Source organism: Sus scrofa, chromosome 13 (assembly GCF_054392235.1).
Source record: "Sus scrofa isolate SSC_HxYL_T2T_F1_AM1 chromosome 13, Sscrofa_HxYL_maternal_Yorkshire_Landrace_v2.0, whole genome shotgun sequence".
NCBI lineage: Eukaryota > Metazoa > Chordata > Mammalia > Artiodactyla > Suidae > Sus > Sus scrofa.
This window is the reverse complement of record NC_139395.1, coordinates 103,695,513-103,709,253: the sequence shown is the minus strand read 5'-3', so window position 1 is coordinate 103,709,253 and position 13,741 is coordinate 103,695,513. Positions and strand designations below refer to the sequence as shown.

The following is a 13,741-nucleotide window of genomic DNA, read 5'->3' as shown; positions in this document are numbered from 1 at the left end:
GCAGATCAGCTGGGTTCATTTCAAAGGCTAATATTTAACAGAGGGGAAAAAAACCCATCCCAATCCTTTTAAAAAGTGTTTTCTATGTATTCTCAGGCAAATTGCCAAGTATTTTATATAGATCTCAAAGCTAGGATTCAAGGATAATTTTAGTAATGTCTTATTATACTGCTTGTCTACATAATCCAAAAGATCAATTCTACAGCAGAAGGAAACTAATTCATAGTGCAATAATTTGTACTACAGACCGCATTATTTAAAGTAGTTAAATTTTTTAATTTCCCATTGCATTAATGCATATGGCTGGTGGCATATGAATTAACAATTTTCTCACTGAAACGTGATAGAAAAATATGTTTTACCCATTCCTAAACATTACTTTCAGAGCTCCTGACTCTTCTACTGTTATTCAAAATGATGCTAGCTTACACTTGTATCCAGTATCAGTATAAACCTATAATTGAATATTAGCACAGTGTTCACTTGTTTACATATATGTAAAAAATACTGATAGTATAGCAGTTAGTTAAAAACAGAGAAAGCTCTCAGGCTCTGGAGAATTTGATGGGTTATATCTGGGAGAGAAATGGTCAGAACCAGGGTGCTGGAGTCAGTCCCAAATTCCAGTTCTTGTCCTGGTATTGGTTAGCAATATGGGCCCCTTAGACTCACTGTCTGAAAAAGTGAAGCCAATAAGAAAACCCAGCTCTTCGGGTTTTTTTTTTTTTGTGTGTGAATTAAGTAAGAAAATGAAGATGAACTAACTGACCCAGTCCCTGATCCAGTAAGTGTCCAATTTGATAGCTGTTAACTATTATCTTCTCTGATCTTGATGTAATACAATGGCAATAATCCTAGTTACTTTTAAGTGTTGTTGTGAGAAGTAGATGAGATCAAGTATACAAAACAGTGCCTGGCTCTGGTTGCTCCCCAAACTGGTCTCCCAAAGTTTTTACCCACAAAACAGACTGCAAGTTGGGAGAGTTTCAAAGTGGATTTGAGATTTTTATTTTTCTTTATTTTTTGAGTGAGAGGATTGTGCCATTTTGATTACATTATAAGTTTCACTTTTTTTTTATGCTCAGGATGATGACTTAAATTTGTAACTCTACTAAATTAAGAAGATATAACATTGTCCTGAAAAAAGAGCCAACTAGAGACAACTATTTTCAGGGCTGTTAAAAAAATTGAAGAATCTGTTCAGCCTCAAGGAATTGAAAGAAAAAACTTGATGCTTAAAATGCTATTTTAAACCCTTTAATTACCTTACCTCTAGCTCTTGAGAAAAGTGTGTTTTCCCTGAAAATGCTGTAGAGTATCTCCTCTCAGGAGAAAAATCTGTGGGAGAAGAGTTCGAAGGAAGCTGTGACTGATCAGCTTCTTATTAGGGACCTAATACTGATTAAATTATAGGCATTATTTTAACTCAACTTGTCTTCCCAATACTTTTGGGGTTTAGAATTAAAATTGCTATATTTTTCAATTAGCACTGAACAACTAAAAGGTTTTACTTAGGAGAAGGACTAGACTTTGGCCTTTACGCAGTAATTTCCAAGGACACACTGGAGTTACAAAAGAGATACATGCTTCCTGAAATCACAGGCCCTTGCCTGGACAGAAGTCCATGTCAATTCAAACCAACTTTCATGTTTTTGTGTGAGAAAAGGAAAACTCTCATTTAAAGTTATGTGTTGTATATTCTCAGAATGTTCTAGATCCTTTGCAAGGCTGATTTTATGAGATGTCAATGATATGAGGGGTCCTGGGAAATAAATTCCTATACAGTTGTAAATAAATAACTATTTGTACTGTTAACTAGCCCTAGGACCTGGAAATACACAAGAAGTTCTTTCTGGTTTATATTTCAATTTAGAGAGCCAGTCACACATTAACAGTTAAGGAAGGACTGAATCCCTTGTCTTTCTGTCAACTCAGTACAACCTCATTTCCAGAAACCTCCATCTATTGCCACTACTTCAGAAGTTAAATCAATATTTCCTTGTAAGTACATACTCTATAACTCTCTAAATGTGCAGGAGAAGTGTATGAACATGTTTAGTTTAGCATTGTTAACCAGCCATTGTATATTGTTTTTCTAGAATAAAAGAAATTTATTTTTCTCCTCATTCTGTTCATGAACAGTTATTTCTTACTTTGGGGAAGTCTCTAATGGAGGCCTGTAAGGCAGCTGGCCCATTTGGGGGAAGTTTGACATCACAGATGCTTGTCTTTTTCTTGGTCCTTCTGCTGGAAATAGTAACTAAGTCCTTTGCCTAAGCTGGTAGGAGAGGAGCTGCAGAAAATCAAATTAGCAGTAGAGAAACTATTAGTCTTCATTTTCTTGTTTCCAACCTGCAAATACAGATTGTTAAATATGCCTGTTCCCTAATCCTCATTAGGAAATCTTGAAGAATAGCAGGCCATGAAAAAGGCATGGGGATTATGAAAAACCACCACCACTAAAAAATAATACAAAGTCAGAATTGTTCCTTCTCATTCAGACTACCTTACATGTTTAGAGGTGGCTGTGACTTAGAAATTTTTCATTAGATAATTTTACTCCTAGTTATGTATAGATGGGTGTCATATATACAATCCCAAAGATAGCTTTTTATTTAGAATTTTCTTTTTGTTGGACTTAAAGACAAAATAATTTAAATGGAATAACCAGTATATGAAATCATTTGGTATTCAATGGTATGCTGAGGAATTATGTTCACTGGTGTATTTGTGCAAGAAGGCAAAGCTTGCACTAAAAATAATCTAATGGCAATGTCATGCACCACTAACTCTCTGTTATGAGGAGTTTTAGTTTCAGGCCCAGAGACATGAAATTACAGGCCAGTGATAGGCAAAGTGTTTTTAAAGTATGCCAAAGGTGCTAAATAAATCAGTTGGTTGTTCAGGAGGAACTGACATCAAATACAGGTTTTTAATGATTAGGATTCTAGTTGTAGCTGCCAACTTTGATGGCTACCTAACCAGTCCCTGGGGATTGAATCATGCACCTGACTTTTTAAAATTTCATATGTGAAAATATTTCACTGAATTTCAAAGCATTTTAAGTCTTTAAACCATTTAAGTTAAAAAATTCTATTGTTTCTCCTTTTCTAGCATCCATTCTAAATAGATCTCTAGTCTACCTGTCAGTTTATACCTCTTAATACTTGATATCTGGATACTAGCCTATTTGCTGTGTCTTAAATATGCCAGCATAGTACTGCCCCAGGGCCTTTGCATTTGCTGTGCCCTCACCAGAGAGGACTCTTCCTCTAGATGTTTACATAGTGCATTCCTTCTTAATAAGGGGGCTTTCCCTAAACACTACTTCCACACTGTATTTCCATTCTTCATGTCATCTGACATATTCTTGTTTTTCTGTCTACATGCACTAGACTATAAGTCCTATGAGGGCAGGGATTTTTGTCTGATTTGCTTACACTTTTGCCTTACTGCTGAGGATAGCGAGTGATGTGTAGGTGTTTGATAAATATACCTATTGAATGAATAATAGCAGAATCTGTTGTAGACTGCAGCCCTAAGTAGGAATACCTTGTATTTTATATAACTTTCATTCAGAAGAATTTTTACTCTCATGACATTTCTTTGATATTCCCATTTTAGAATCAGAAGAAGTAAACTTTACCCCATTCAATAAGAAACTTCTAGGTCATAATAGTTGCAAACTGAAATGCTATCAGGATTTAGACAGTTAATAAATGCGTTAAGTGCCTGTTATAAGGCATTAAGGAGTGGTGGGGCCTGTGACAAATAGTTGAGTTCATATACTCATTCTACTTAAAGGCATTCGGATTTGAAAAAATAAATTTAAACATATACCTATCTAAAGACAACCTGTCTACCTGTGGTTTCAGAGGCTCACTTCAGCTCAGTTTGTGGCCAAGAGGACCAGGAAGACATTTTCTAAGTCACACTTTTTTCTACCTGTCTCCAACCATGTTCCCAGGCTTGGGTATGTGCCCAACTCCACATCAGGACAAGAATACTCAACTGATCAAATCTAATTACATTTGCTTCCCAACTAAATTTATATCACCTTCCCCTCTTGTGAGGGAAATGTCCCCTCTTGGGTCCTCAGCATCTGATTATTGCAGACCTAATTGATTTGCGACATTTCATTAATAAAGTTAACTAAAACTAATTATACAGATTGAATAAAAGTTTCTTGTGAAATGAATTATTCTATTTAGCTTAAGGGTTCTTAATTGTTAGAATGAATTGCTGAGGCGGACTGCAGCATTACTTTCTCTTGGGATCTCTGCCTCTCTCTGTCTCTCTATATATACCAACTGTGTGTGTGTGTGTGTGTGTGTGTGTGTGTGTGTGTGTGTGTGTGTGTGTGTAAAACCAATATGGATTGATGGATAGTGATACCATAGAAACTGAAAAAAAGGAAAAAAAAGATTAAACATGAAAGTTAAATATATCAAAACATCCTTCTAAGAAGGTGAAAATCACAAAATAGGTTGCATATAAATTTCTTCATTTTAAGATGTTAAATTAAGTCTTATGTTTGTCATATAAAGGAAGCTAAAATCAATTTTTAAATGTATTGACATTTATTATATATAGTGTAAATTTTCCTTTATTTAATTGTATTTCTTACCCTTTAATTCAGATGCTATATGTCTAATTCATCCCTCTAATTAAATCTAAATTCTAGCAGAAATCTAGGGGAAGCCTATCTAACTACTTTAATTGCCACAAAATAAGTAGATGCATTATGGGTCAGTACTTAACACAGGGCTATTTCCAAAATTCCCTATTTGTTCAGTTGTCTACAATTAAATATGGTCTATGTAAAACAAAGATGAGCATTCATTAATAGGTTTAGAGTTGAATAACATATGGTTGGGCCCTTAGTGTCATAGAATAATCTTATATATCACATAAGAAGCTGTTGTCATTAATGATGCAAATTTCATCACTTTCACACTGCCAAAGCAGGTTGGATTTCCTCCTTCACATCATTAGTGGCATCATTAAAGAAGATACTCAGTTGTTTTATCCTCCTGCTCTGTACAGTGACTGCACTGGAGAGACCAAGAAGCAGCAAAAATGCCCAAACCTTTCTCCCTCTTTGGCCTGGAGAATCGCTGAAGCGCCGGGTTTCAGACTTTAGGTCAAAAGACAGCCTTTACCCGCTGCCTGGTTTTGTCTACAGTGGCTTTGTTTACTTTTTATGGTGGCCCATGCTGTGTGCAGAAGTGTTTTGATTTTTCCTCAGATAAGAGGAAGAGGAAGGCTGCTCCTGATGGATTTTGGACCTGCCCTATGACATTGTTTCTGTCATCCCAGGGACACCCTGGACAAGTCCAATATTTTGTTTAAATTCTGAAAAGGTGTCAAAGACCTACTTCTGGATAACTGGTTACCTTCCACCAGGTCTCCACTGTACCATTACATTTCTGAGATATCCTAGATCTTTCTGGAACTTAAAAAAATGACTTCTATATATCTAAATCATCATAAGAGTCTTAAAAGGAATGATTATCTAGTCGAAGGGAGAGGATGACAACACCTTGGGTAATAGTGAAAAGTGCTGGCAAGCAAAACAAAACCTCTAATTTTGGTTTTCTGGGCTCTTTTAAGTGTTAAAAATATGAATGGTAATCCAATTTAAATTAGAATCTTTTAAATAGTTGTAAGACAAGTATATCTGGCTATATTATTTAAACCTAGGAACAATGTTAATGTAGATAAACTGTGTGAATAACAGCTTATTTGGAGTAAATCTGTTATTCTATAAAGAAAGCTATTTTTTTGTTTTTTGAGGGAAAAAAACCCACTACAAATGGCTAACCTTTAACTTTGCCTTCTTTTCATTTGTAAGACTCTGGGATTCATATTTAACAATTCCAAACTCTGTCCAAACTTCTATTATCAATGTTTTCATTGAAAAATGATACTATTAAATGAGTAAAGAGAATATTGCCTGGCTACTTATATGCCTTTTTCATATTAGTTATATAGATATTTCAATTCTTTGATGCTTCAATGTCTCAAAGATAAATTTGTTTTTAATTTCTTGCCTTGTGTAACATACAACCATTAGTCTAGGAACCAAATTTAAGTGAACTACTAGGTATAAGTGACTGAAAAGTAATTGAGACTGATGTTAAATAATGGGGTTATATTAGTGGAAAATGAATACACTATATAAGGGGTGACTGTTAATTAAAAATTAAAAATAAACTTGTTATATGTGATATATACAATTTTGAAATCAAAATGGAGACTATTAATATATTACATATTTCCATAAAAAAAGAAAAAAAGAAAGAAATGGCCTAATTATTTTGTTTGGTTCTCCAATTGTTTAAAAAACATAAATCAGCTTTATTTAACCAGTACAATCTATCATTGTAGAAAAAATAAAATCTTACAGAATATAAAGAATAAAGAAAAACTATTAGTCTTTAAAAATGATCCTACATCTTTTCCAGTGTTTATTTGGAAATGTCAGTGATTCAGATGAAAAAGTCAACATAACTGTTACCACTTTTCATAATTTTTAAGGAAACAGAAACCTCTAACTTCAGAAGATTACATAAAATATTTAAATAAATAATTAAAATATTCAATCCCATATATTTAATATAATAATAAGCAGGAAAAAGAAAAAGGGGCCTGTGAGAAATATATGCCAGATAACCTACAACTAAGAAAATTAGAATTTAAAAAAATATTTTGAAATTTCCAAATAAGTATAAAAGAGCATAAATTTTCTTACCAAGTAGCAATGAAAGACTATTGCATTACTAATAATTTGTTTATATCAGTACTGTCTTAATAACTTTCTATAATGAGGGAAATATTTTATATCCATGCAGTACAGTAGCCACTAACTACATGTGTCTATTGAGAACTTGAAATGTGGCTAGTACAAATGAGGAATTGAATTTTTAATTTCACTTCTTATAATTAATTTAAATAGCTACATGGGGCAAGTGGTTACTGTATTGGACAGTGCATGTCTATAGATTTTAAGCCACTGGATATGGTCTTCGTTCTTTTATTATGTCCTAACCAGGTTTTCCCCATTTATCATAAGTAGATTTCAGCCTAAATATTTTTGGTTCTGTAAAACAAGCTCTGAAATGCTGTTTACACATTACTGGTTTAAATCAATAAGAGATCAAAGTTCTGTAGTTGTAAATTGGTGAAAGTTTTAAAGTGACAATACGAAGTTCAGAAGGCCCTTAGAAAACACTTTTTTACTGCACTGTAATGACGGTGGATTGGAATGGGGCCTTGGAGAGTCTTTCGCAGGAAACCAAAGACAAAGTTGCTAGTTAGTAGTACAATAGGTATGGCATTAGTTCTTTAACAAAAAGTAACTTAATATTAAGCATGTTTTACTGAATTCATCTGAAACAAGTATTTATAAAAGTTTAAAATTTTACAGAATGTTTTCTTATTTCTAAGCAAAGTGTCATAGTTATTTGGTAAGTTTGGCTACAAAAGTGTGAATGTTAAGAAGAAACCAATATATAGGAGAAGAGAGTCTGGTTTAAGAATCATTTCCAGCAGGAACCTGCCGTATAACTGATGTGATTCTTCCGCTTTAAGGCTGATGGGGTATTATGGACAAAGAGCTCCTTCTGTTCAGTACTCTTAGGGTGTAAAATGAAGCTTCCAGTCTTAGTGTCTTCCTAACTAGGACATATATTTTAATGTACTTTTTCCAGAGCTGGATTTTTGCTGAAAGTATACATGGCCCAGCTTTCTAAGTTTAACTACACCTCACAAAAAAACCCCTAAAGAGTTGTAGTGGCAGAACTCTGTAGAATGTTACTATTTTTGTCTCCAAGATTAAGGCAGTCCTAAATAGTTTCCTAACACCAGTGTGGAGTGCCTTCCAGCAAGTTGTTCCTACTTGTCAATCAAAAAGACTAGTCATATCTAACGTATGTCTGCCCATCCACCACCCATCTATCTGCCTTCTAGTTTGATAAAATTCAACAGCAATATATTCAGAAGGGACAATCTACTTGTTTTATTCTCCTTGGAGGAACTAGGGAGTGTCTCCCTTATGATTTTGGGAAGCTGAGGGCTTGTTCTTTGAGCTGTGTTTGTGTCAGCAGAAAAAAAAAGGTCCTGATAGCTGAGTAAATCCAGGAGTCTTTTAATGAAAAATATCATACAGGCCCATGTGATAGGAGTTGCATCCATGCAGCAGTCCCCAGCTGCCCTCCTGGGTTCTGAGTATAATGCCCTACTATGTGACTCTGTGGGATGCATGGCTACAATGAGGGGTTGAACTGATGGGAATTAAAGGGTACCTCTATATCCAATTTCAGAGTCCTTTTCCCTATATCTTCTTGGGGTAAGGGAGACTTTTGTAAGAATGAGACACTGAGACATTTGCATTTTCTGAAGGTGAGCAGGTAGTTTAAAGTTATGGTGTTCAGATATATGCTTCTAGAAGTGATGGAGTTCCCGTGGTGGCGCAGTGGTTAACGAATCTGACTAGGAACCATGAGGTTGTGGCTTCGGTCCCTGCCCTTGCTCAGTGGGTTAACAATCCGGCGTTGCTGTGAGCTGTGGTGTAGGTTGCAGATGCGGCTCGGATCCCGCGTTGCTGTGGCTCTGGCGTAGGCTGGTGGCTACAGCTCCAATTCCACCCCTAGCCTGGGAACCTCCATATGCCATGGGAGCGGCCCAAGAAATAGCAAAAAGACAAAAAAAAAAAAAAAAAAAAAAAAAAAAGATAGAAGTGAGTGCCGGGGCATCACAGAGCCCGAATTCCCCATTTGGTGGCTTAACGAGAAAGCACAGCCATTTCTTCCTTGCCTCCTAAAGCCCTACATAGTATGAAAAGCACTGCTTAGAACATTACCTATGACCATGAGGAAATTCTTGCTGAGAGGTTGCAAATCTCTCACATAGTTTATCATCAATCCATGAATATCTTGGTAATTCTGACACTGTTTATATTTAAAATCATATAAATATATGTGTTCTTAAGCTGCCTATTGGAAGGGATAGTGTAATAGGAACTTCATTCTTTTCTGCTTCCTCAGTTTTTGTCACCTGATAAAGGTGTATGTGGCTTCTTATGCTACTTTCACTGTTGTTAAGGGAAAATTACTGACAGATGCCCGTTATAGGTATAAGACATTTACCTGGATGTAGACCTTCTGCGATGACTTCAGTGACTTATTCAGATAAAAACCCGGCCATTTTAGACCAATTTATCATGTATCAAATCTGGAAAGAAAAAAAAAATTAATGTGATTCACTGAATATGGTCAGAGTTTTTATTTTCTAACTTATAAAATAAGCATTAACACTATATCTTAAGAATGTTTTTTGAAGGGAATGAAGCCATCTATCTGGTCCATATCAAGAACATATTTTTTCCTTATATACAGTTAGGCTCTACTAAGCGACTGTCTGTCTGTCATGGAACCTCGTCATATTCCTGCTTACAGTCAACATCTTCCCCTCATACCCTTTTAATTTTTTTTTTTTTTTTTTTTTTTGGTCTTTTGTCTTTTTTTGTTGTTGTTGCTATTTCTTGGGCCGCTCCCGCGGCATATGGAGGTTCCCAGGCTAGGGGTTGAATCGGAGCTGTAGCCACCGGCCGCGTCTGCAACCTACACCACAGCTCAGGGCAACGCCGGATCGTCAACCCACTGAGCAAGGGCAGGGACCGAACCCGCAACCTCATGGTTCCTAGTCGGATTCGTTAACCACTGCGCCACGACGGGAACTCCCCCTCATACCCTTTTAGATTAACGCTAGAGAAGGAGAAAAAGAATGTTTTGGAATAAAAAATAGTACAATCTTTTAAGGAATTTATGTAGACATAACTATTAAATAATTTAGAAATATCCTAATAGAGTTTTACTTGTGAACCTGTAGTTAAACTTTGATATGTGATACTTTTTTAAAATTTATATATATATATTTTTTTTTATTTTTATTTTTTTTTGTCTCTTTGCTATTTCTTTGGGCCGCTCCTGCGGCATATGGAGGTTCCCAGGCTAGGGATCGAATTGGAGCTGTAGCCGCCGGCCTACACCAGAGCCACAGCAACGCGGGATCCGAGCCGCGTCTGCAACCTACACCACAGCTCACGGCAACGCCGGATCATTAACCCACTGAGCAAGGGTAGGGACCGAACCCGCAACCTCATGGTTCCTAGTCAGAATCATTAACCACTGCGCCACCACGGGAACTCCGATTCTTTTTTTTTTTAATAGAAAGTTTATACAAGTGTTAATGTATGATTATTTTGTATGATTATCTTGAAAAAAATCGTTTTAAAAAGTTTTTTTCTGATTTAATTTTTCATAGGTGTAATACATGCATGTGATATAAGTGTCAAGTTGCACAAAAGTATAAAATACAAGTACATGTAATATTCCTAACTCTCTAATTGTCTCTTCAGATCCACTTCCCAGAGATACTACTAACAGTTTCTTATGTACCCCTCTAGGACTTTTAAAAATGTAAATACATACATAATAAATGTATATATCCATGTTTCTGTCATTTTACATACCATATATTCTGTCTTTTGCTTTCTTTTTTCAAAAAATTTAGCTAGCAGAACTCTCTATATTATTAGTATATAGAAATTTATCTCATTCATTTTGAGAGCTCTGTAGTATTCCATTCATTGCACTGAAATTTGATATTTTATTTAACTAGTCCCTATTATGAGCTTAAGGTTTTCTTTTTTTTTTAATTTTCCCTTTTTGGATGCTTTAAAAAAGCCTCAATGATGATCATATTTACACATATACATTTTTGTACTTACAAGATTATATGGGTAGAATAAGTCCCAAACATAACTGTTGACACATATTGTTTACACGCTAAGTTTTTGAAAGATACTTACTTGTCCTCTATAAAGATTACATGAATTTATGATACCAAAAATCTAGCTTGTATCAAATCCTAATTTTTTTTCTCAGCCTGATAAGTGAAAAGTATATTTGTTTTGGTTTGCATTTTTTTAGTTATGAATGAGGTTGAATTTGTTTTTGTTTTCTTATTTTTTTTGTAATTATTTTTCTACTAGTTTGCCCAGACATGGCCTTTGCTCATTTTTCCATTGGATTGTTCATTGTTTTTCATTTTAAAGAGCTCATGCTGGAAACTGGCATTTTACATGTAATGTGTGACAAATAGCTTTCCCAAGTTCTTGTTTATCTTTTGACTTAATTTATGGTGCTTTTTGCTGTACAAATATTTTAGTTTTTTTATATAGCCAAATTCATAAAATTTCATTATAGAGTTGGGATTTTTTTAAGTAAGAATTTTTTTAAGTTAAGGAGTCCTTCAAGAAGACTGTGTAGAGGTTCCTTTTTTTTTTTTTTTAAACAACCATGTACACTGGCTTTATTATCACATTGTGATACAGAAGGATTTTGGCATTAGAGGGATCTATTTTTATCCCTGTTTTTTGGTGGTTTTGTTGTTACAGCAAAAATTTTCTCCTTAGATGATTTTTCGTATAAAATACCAATCTGGTGTAAAATCCTACTCCTATAAGGCTCTCATGTATTATAGGAAAAAAAAAAAAAAGGGTGATTTGCCAGTATCATTCTCTAGATGGTAATAGTGGTTGTCTATGATCTGCAACCTAAAGTGTGAGAATGAAAGGAAAAGAAATTCCAAGATAAACAGAAAGTATGGAGTATAATAGAGGTTCATTATAGAAAATTTTGACAGTACATGCAAAAAAAAAAAAAAAAAAAGAGGGGGAAAAAATGTCACCCTTGATCTTAGCCTTGATCTTAATAATCCTCAAAAGCTTTTAAGATTTGTTATATATTTTTCCAAGTGTTTCTTATCTGGCTCACAGTTTTGCAGTCATTTTAAAACTATATTAGTGATTTTACTTACAAATCAGTGCTACTGTAATGAAACTATTTTCATGAGAACACCAATGCCCCAAGTAAAACCTTAATGGCACTTTGACAAGAATCTTCCAAACACTTATATACACACATAGGCTTTCACCTGATTTATATTTATTACACTGCTGTATTCACTTGTGATTATCTTTCCTTGTCATTTTATATTTTAAATATATTAAAATACGTAATGATTATATAATATCCCATCATATGGCTTAACCGAATAGGAATTTAAAAGAACAGTTTTGTGTTTCTCTCAGAAATCCATTCTGTTAACGGAGTAGATCAAACGCTTGGACACATTCAGGAAATCATTACGTAGGAATCACATCAGATTCTTTTCCATTCCTGATAAAGTGGCAGCAATTAACTGTGTGAAGGTTAAATGCTGGAAGACATCATGGTACAGTGTGTTTTATGTGAAGTGACATCATTTGAATGGAAAGAGAATTAGATTATTAAAGCTGGGTTAATGGAACATTCTTGTTCTAGTGGCATACCACATAGATTTAGAAGCATTATAAGATGCATTTGAATTATATAACAAGAAGAGTATGGATCAAAAAGTGAAGCAAAGCATATGTGGTGATAGAACTATAAATGTATGAAGTTTACTAGAAGAAATGCTGAGATTTTTAAAAAAAATTATTTAGGAAAAAACCTGGTGTTCCCATTAAATTCAACCATAGTCACAGATATTTGGGCTTAGTGAGACCACCTGGACTATAAAGTGTCATAAGAGAATCACTGGTACTTTATCATTTATTAGCACTAAGAAACTCTGCCTGCTATATGCAGGATGTCTACTGCCATGAGTTCCCCTCTGAGCCCTCACTGCTTGGCTTTATGGCATCTCTGGGTTGATTTTGCTCTCAGTCATAACTTACAAGCTAGACATTGTACTGTTAGTTTTGCTGAAAGTTCTAGATCTAAGCAGCAGGTGAAATTCTGTCTCCCAAGGATGTCCCTTTATCATGGAGAAAATGGTGGTTGCTCAGTTTCAGTGACACACCTCTCCTCTCAAACATGATCACAAGGAACCCAAACTCACCTCAGTCTTTTGATCGACATCAGTGAGCCCCTGTCAAAACCACAGACATTTGACCAGATCCAACTGACTGCTCTCAGAGAATCTACATGCATTGGAAGAAATCTTTCAGAGACTAAATCATTTGGGGAGTCACTGGCTTAAAATGTCATGCTTGCTTGCAGACTGACTGGTTGGTAATTATATTCAACTAAAATTTTGTAAACTGTGCTTATAGATAAATCAGTGTTTATAATAAAAGCTGAAAGAGTAATAAAGCTGAACAGTTTATGTATGTAGGAAATGGCTTATTAAACTCAAGAGAGAACTTTTTTTAAGTTCATCAGAACACTGAAAAGTAAAAAGTAAATTTCAGATAGGTTATGTGAAAAAATAGAGGTATCAAATCTTAAGTTTTAAATAATGGGCCATCATGGCTTTTGTATTTATTTCCTAACTAAAGAAGGAATTTCTAGAACTCTTCATTATTGCGGTTAAAGGTAAGATGATAAGCAAATGTTATAATGAAAATGCAATAGATCTTGTTTTTTCTATGAGGGAATAATTTGATTTCTAATTATAACTTTAAATAAATTCTTAAGTAATTAATTGGCCTTAAAAAGCAAGAAATCTAGTGTAGAGCAGACAATGTGAATGGCAGCTCAGAGCACAGGAATCAAAATTTGTGTTTAAATCTCAACTCTACCAGTTATCAAATTTGGAGATGCTATTTATCTCCTTACTACTCAGTATCCTGACCTATAAAATAGGGATTAGGCTGTGACTACTACACGGGGATGTTGTGAAAGTTAAACAT

At 34.7% G+C, this 13,741-nt stretch overlaps 1 protein-coding gene and 1 long non-coding RNA gene across 10 annotated transcripts in view; one reads left to right on the top strand and one right to left on the bottom strand.

Moving 5' to 3' along the window:
• LOC106505379 (uncharacterized) overlaps positions 1 to 13,741 on the top strand; it is a 916,097-nt gene that overhangs the window by 198,605 nt on the left and 703,751 nt on the right. For 5 of the 9 annotated variants that reach the window (XR_014824128.1, XR_014824125.1, XR_014824123.1 and 2 more), the window contains exon 1: positions 1,934 to 2,001. The exons of the other annotated variants lie outside the window; for them this stretch is intronic. This is a non-coding gene — a long non-coding RNA (uncharacterized LOC106505379). Of the gene's footprint in view, positions 1 to 1,933; positions 2,002 to 13,741 lie in introns of those variants that run through there. 9 annotated transcript variants of the gene reach the window in all.
• The window catches only part of AGTR1 (angiotensin II receptor type 1), a 45,282-nt gene that overhangs the window by 26,028 nt on the left and 5,513 nt on the right, over positions 1 to 13,741 (bottom strand). Inside the window, 1 exon segment of the mRNA NM_001444897.1 lies at positions 9,150 to 9,234. The gene's annotated coding sequence lies outside the window, so the exon portion shown is untranslated.